This window comes from Rhinopithecus roxellana, chromosome 1, assembly GCF_007565055.1.
Source record: "Rhinopithecus roxellana isolate Shanxi Qingling chromosome 1, ASM756505v1, whole genome shotgun sequence".
Classification (NCBI taxonomy): Eukaryota; Metazoa; Chordata; class Mammalia; order Primates; family Cercopithecidae; genus Rhinopithecus; species Rhinopithecus roxellana.
The window spans coordinates 53,358,664-53,364,043 of NC_044549.1; the positions used below are offsets into that span (position 1 = coordinate 53,358,664).

The following is a 5,380-nucleotide window of genomic DNA, read 5'->3' on the forward strand; positions in this document are numbered from 1 at the left end:
GGATGGCCACAGAGGACGTGGGATGATCCTAAGGAGCGTTTCTACCATGATGTGTATGGGATGCAGGGAGGGGACAGAGAAGCAGGCAGGGAGACAGAGAGAGAGGTGGGGAGAGTGAGGGGAGAGAGAGAGAGGAAGGGGAAGATAGAGAGGGAGAAAGGGAGGGAGGGACAGACAGAGGGAGAGAGAGAGAAAGGGATGGATAGAGGGATGGAGGGAAGGACAGAGAGAGGGAGAAAGAGAGGGAGAGAGAGAGGGAGGAAGAGAGAGAAGGAGAGAGGACCAATTCACCACTTTTGTCCAAAGAACCAGGCCAACTGTCTGGAGCCCGAGCACACCTTCTCTAAAGGGTTTTGGAGCATATTGTTTTTGATTCCCTTATTCCTGCAGTTCTTTTAGAACATGACAGTCTTCTGACTGTTCTATTCTTTTCTTTCTTTCTTTTTTTTTTGTTTAAATACACTCCTATGATTTGAGCTTGTTTTTCTATCTTGTAAGCTATATCCTGGCAACATTCCAGGAATGATTCTAATTTTATTGGCAGTGGATCCTCAAATTTCTTCCTACAAAATAGGCTTCTGGAACCCTTCCCTGGAGATGGCTAATTTCAGATCATGTTTATGAATTCCTGAGATTCTCATTCAGAGTTAATGATTTTCCCCTGACTTCTGCTCGTTGCTTCATGAGGATTTGTCTTAATTCTCTGTAGGATGAGGGAGCCATCTTCTCTGGAACCTGCAACCTTGTTTACAGGGGCTAGTGTGTGTGTGTGTGTGTGTGTGTGTGTGTGTGAGTATGTGTGTGTGTGTGTGTACATGCATATATTCACATGCACACACACACTTAGGAGGTTAAGCAAACTTCATTAGTATTCCTCTCTTTCAAAACTGAACACACAACAGGAAAGTGAAGACCTGGACACTGGGCTGGCTTCCTGGTTCAGTGACTCCAGGCTCCCAGCCTGGGAGACAGGCCCCGCCTCATGGACTTACCCCTAGCATTTCTCTGCCTCAAAGGACGCTGGCCAGCTCTGTGGTGGGAGCAGCCTAAAAGTCCCTGGGATCTGGGAACTTTTATCATTCTGAAGAACAAGAAAAACAGAGACTCCTGGAAAAGCTTTGCAGGAGGAGTGGCCACGTCACCTGGTAGCATGTACATGTCTGCAGGGCCCAGCTGAGTTCTGGGGGATGGAAGGTGGTTCCAGGAAATGGTGACCTGAGGAACAGGTAGGGGCTGGGAAGGTGGGACCTCCTCTGGGAAGACCATCGAGAAAGCAGGACGTGAGTTGGGGGGGGCGGGCAGCGTTGTGTGAGGGAGCTGGGAAGTGCCGGGCAGTGTCCAAGAAGGGTGTGGGGGAGCTGGATGGGTGGGGGCAGCCAGAGCAAAGAACAGGTGTAGACAGTAGGTGAGAGAGCCGGTTGGGGGAGCAGGTGGAGGAAGCAGGTGAGACAGCAGGTAGGGGGAGCAGGTGTAGACAGCAGGTGAGAGAGCAGGTGGGGGGAGCAGGTGTAGACAGCAGGTGAGAGAGCAGGTGGGGGGAGCAGGTGGACGAAGCAGGTGATAGAGCAGGTGGGGGGAACAGGTGTAGACAGCAGGTGAGCAAGCAGGTGGGGGGAATGAGTGTAGACAGCAGGTGATAGAGCAGGTGGGGGGAGCAGGTTGAGGAAGCAGGTGAGTGAGCAGGTGGGGGGAACAGGTGTAGACAACAGGTGATAGAGCAAGTGGGGGAGCAGGTGGAGGAAGCATGTGAGAGAGCAGATGGGGGGAGCAGGTGGAGGAAGCTGGTGAGACAGCAGGTGGGGGAACAGGTGTAGACAGCAGGTGAGCAAGCAGGTGGGGGGAACGAGTGTAGACAGCAGGAGATAGAGCAGGTGGGGGGAGCAGGTGGAGGAAGCAGGCTGACAGCTGGGCAGGTGTCTCCTCAGTAGGACTCTGAGTTTCTACTGTGGACTTTGCGGTGAGGTCAGTGGTAACTATGGAGGGTGTGAGAGAGAGTGTGTCCTGATGCTGGGAAGCTGGGGTTTCTCCACTGAGGCAGGCATTGCTGGGAGGGTCAGGCCAGATCTCCCTGCCCCTGGGAGCCCATGGGAGGCCAGGACAGACCCGCTATCTCTGTGTGGAACTAGAGCTTAGGGCCTGATGTCAGTGCAAGGCTGTGCCTCTACCGGCAGACCTTGAGGCTCACTTCACTCCTCTCAGGGAGCAGAGCAGTCAGGTGCTCCCTGGTGGGAGGCCTGGGACTTTTCACCACAGGACAAGCCCACAGGGGCTGATGGCTGGCAGGAGAGGCCAGTCCTGCCTCCGCTCCAGGGCTGCTCTCCCCCCAGGTCAGCTGCTTAGTCATCCCTGCACTGGACTTCTTTGTATGGCCAGAAGAGGAACCGGAGGGTGGCGCACGGCTGACTGACCCCCGGGATCCCTCCAGCATCTGGGGCTCAGCTGGGCAGATTCCAATTCCTGGAGGAGAAAGGAGAGCACTTAAAATAGCCTCAGGCAGCTTGCTTCCAATAGAGGAGAGCCAGGTGGGCTGGGGACCAAGTGTCCGGGAGTGACAAGTACCCCTGAGTTAGTCAGTGAGCTGTGTGAACCTCTTGGTAGGCAGTGACCAGCATTTTTTTGTTTAATGTAATGAAATAGAACAAAAAATACGTGAATGCGTCACATTTAGTAAGAGTAGCAACCGCTCTGTGAAGCTGATTTCAGTCTGTGTGTGGGTCAAATTAGATTCATTTCTTTGTGTGATTCATGATTTTAAAAAACATAGTTTGAATCATATTTAAAAGAAGGTATTAAAATATTTTGGAAATTTCTTACTGATTGGGGAAAAGATCCATCTGTTTTCTCTCCGTCTCTCTAGCTCTCTCTCCCCGCCCCTCCCTTCCTCCCACCTTTCTTTGTTGTGAGGAGGATGCCTCCTTGTTGCTTCGTTACTTCTTTTACTTCTTTTTTTTTTTTTGAGATGGAGTCTGGCTTTATCGCCCAGGCTGGAGTGCAGTGGCTCAATCTCTGCCTACTGCAAGCTCCACCTCCCTGGTTCACGCCATTCTCCTGCCTCAGCCTCCCGAGTAGCTGGGACTACAGGTGCCCGCCACCACGTCTGGCTAATTTTTTTGCATGTTTAGTAGAGTCAGGGTTTCACTGTGTTAGCCAGGATGGTCTCGATCTCCTGACCTCATGATCCGCCCGCCTCGGCCTCCCAAAGTGCTGGGATTACAGGCGTGAGCCACCGCGCCTGGCCTCATTACTTCTTTAGGCTGGGACCAGATCCCAAATGGTCCATTTGTAAGACAAACAGCAGGGTGGACGTGGCACTGTGCTCATAAGGGAAATGCCAGATTCATCCACGAGGCATTTCGAATAGACTTTACCCCATCACGATGCCAACCTTTTTGAGGATGGGGGCTGTGTTTCTTTGCACAACATTAGGTAGGGACCCCATTGCCCCTATATCCTGCCTCAAACATGGGGCGTCTTCAATCAGTGTTAGCTGAAATGTGTGTCCTTTCCATGTTTATCGTATTGGAACAAATGGGGCTCTAGACACCTTTCTTTTGCTGCATTCCCTAGCTAGCTGGACAAATTTGGAATTTAGAAAATATACACATATAGAGGCCGGGCACGGTGGCTCACACCTGTCATCCCAGCCGTTTGGGAGGCCAAGGTGGGCAGATCACCTGAGGTCAGGAGTTTGAGACCAGCCTGTCCAACATGGCGAAAGCCCATCTCTACTAAAAATACAGAAATTACCCAGGCATGATGGCGGGTGCCTATAATCCTAGCTACTTTGGAGGCTGAGAGAGGAGAATTGCTTGAACTTGGGAGGCGGAGGTTGCAGTAAGCTGAGATCGCACCACTGTAATGTAGCTTGGGTGATAGAGTGAGACTCCATCTCAAAATACACACACACACACACACACACACACACACACACACACACACACACACATATATATATAATTCTTTAAAAAAATTTTTTTTGAGACAGAATCTCACTCTGTTGCCCAGCCTGGAGTGCAGTGGCATAATTATAGCTCACTGCATCCTCGTTCTCCTGGGCTCATGAGATCCTCCTTCATCAGCCTCCTGAGTAGCTGGGACTACAGGTGTGCACCACCATACCTAGCTAATTGTTTTTTATTTTTAGTAGAGACGAGGTCTCACTATGTTGCCCAGGCTGGTCTCAAACTTCTGAGCTCAAATGGTGCTCCTGCCTCAGCCTCCCAAAGTGCTGGGATCACAGACATGAGCCAACATGCCTGGCTTGAAAAGCAAATTCAAATAAATAAGCTTTAGATACATGTTACCATGACTCTAATATTGAGAAAAACATAAATCCTTGCCTAGCTAACTTTGGACTTCTTTAATTTCAAAAAGTCTGGTAAGCTCCTTGCCATGAGAATGAAGAGTGCCCAGAATCCCCACCCAGCCCAGCTTCTGTGGAAGCCTCAGCCACACTCATGCTCATGGGGACCCCGTATCTCACTGCAATCCAAAAGGCTGGGACTGTGCGTGCATGGGACACAATGCTAGGATGCTTGAGGTTCAGCTCAAGATGCTAACTTCAACCCTTGGGAATTAGTGTCTGTCTCTCTTCCTCACCTTCTAAGCCCTGCTGCTCAGAGCCTGGCCTGCGATCTGCACTGGGCATTCTGAATGGGGCATGACAGAGGCAGGAATGAAGGCTCCCCAAGAAATGCTGAATCACAAACTTCATTTAAACAGGACTGGTTGGGTGATCCTTATGCACAGTAAAATTTGAGAAACACTTTAATGGCTTCTGTATTATCGATTACGAAGTAACCTAAACTTTTTTAAAAGGCCCTAATGTTTACATAACAGTACTCTCTGACAGCCTGTGACGTCTTTCTCCCCTTCTTTCTCTGGCAGGTGTGTGCTCTGTGCTCCTGCTCCTCACCACACGATGGCCCCAGAGCCCTGCGAAACCTGTAAATGAGTCCAGCGGCCTAAAATGCTTCTCTCAAAGGTCGTGCTGATTTCCTGATTAAAAGATTAAAAGAGCTGGGCACAGTGGCTCATGCCTGTAATCACACCACTTTGCGAGGCTGCGGCAGGTGGATCACCTGAGGTCAGGAGTCAGAGACCAGCTTGGCCAACGTGCTGAAACCCCATCACTACTAAAAATGCAGACATTAGCTGGGCGTGGTGATGTGCGCCCTGTAATCCCAGCTACTCAGGAGGCTGAGGCAGGAGAATGGCTTGAACCCAGGAGGCAGAGGTTGCAGTGAGGCGAGGTCACAAAAAAAAAAAAAAAAAAAAAAGATTAAAAGTGAATCATTCCCACAAAGAATAGATTTGGATATTTTCCCAGAAATGTTCTCTTCCAAACCTGTACATGTTTACAGGTCCCCATGACATAAGG

The 5,380-nt window shown here is 50.4% G+C and overlaps 1 long non-coding RNA gene across 1 annotated transcript; it reads left to right on the forward strand.

The window, feature by feature from the left end:
* Positions 1–1,108: 1,108 nt before the first annotated feature.
* On the forward strand, positions 1,109–5,025 carry LOC115894830. The gene is made up of 2 exons (XR_004055042.1): positions 1,109–1,226; positions 4,888–5,025. It is a non-coding gene; the product is annotated as an uncharacterized LOC115894830 (long non-coding RNA).
* The last annotated feature ends 355 nt before the right edge of the window (positions 5,026–5,380 follow it).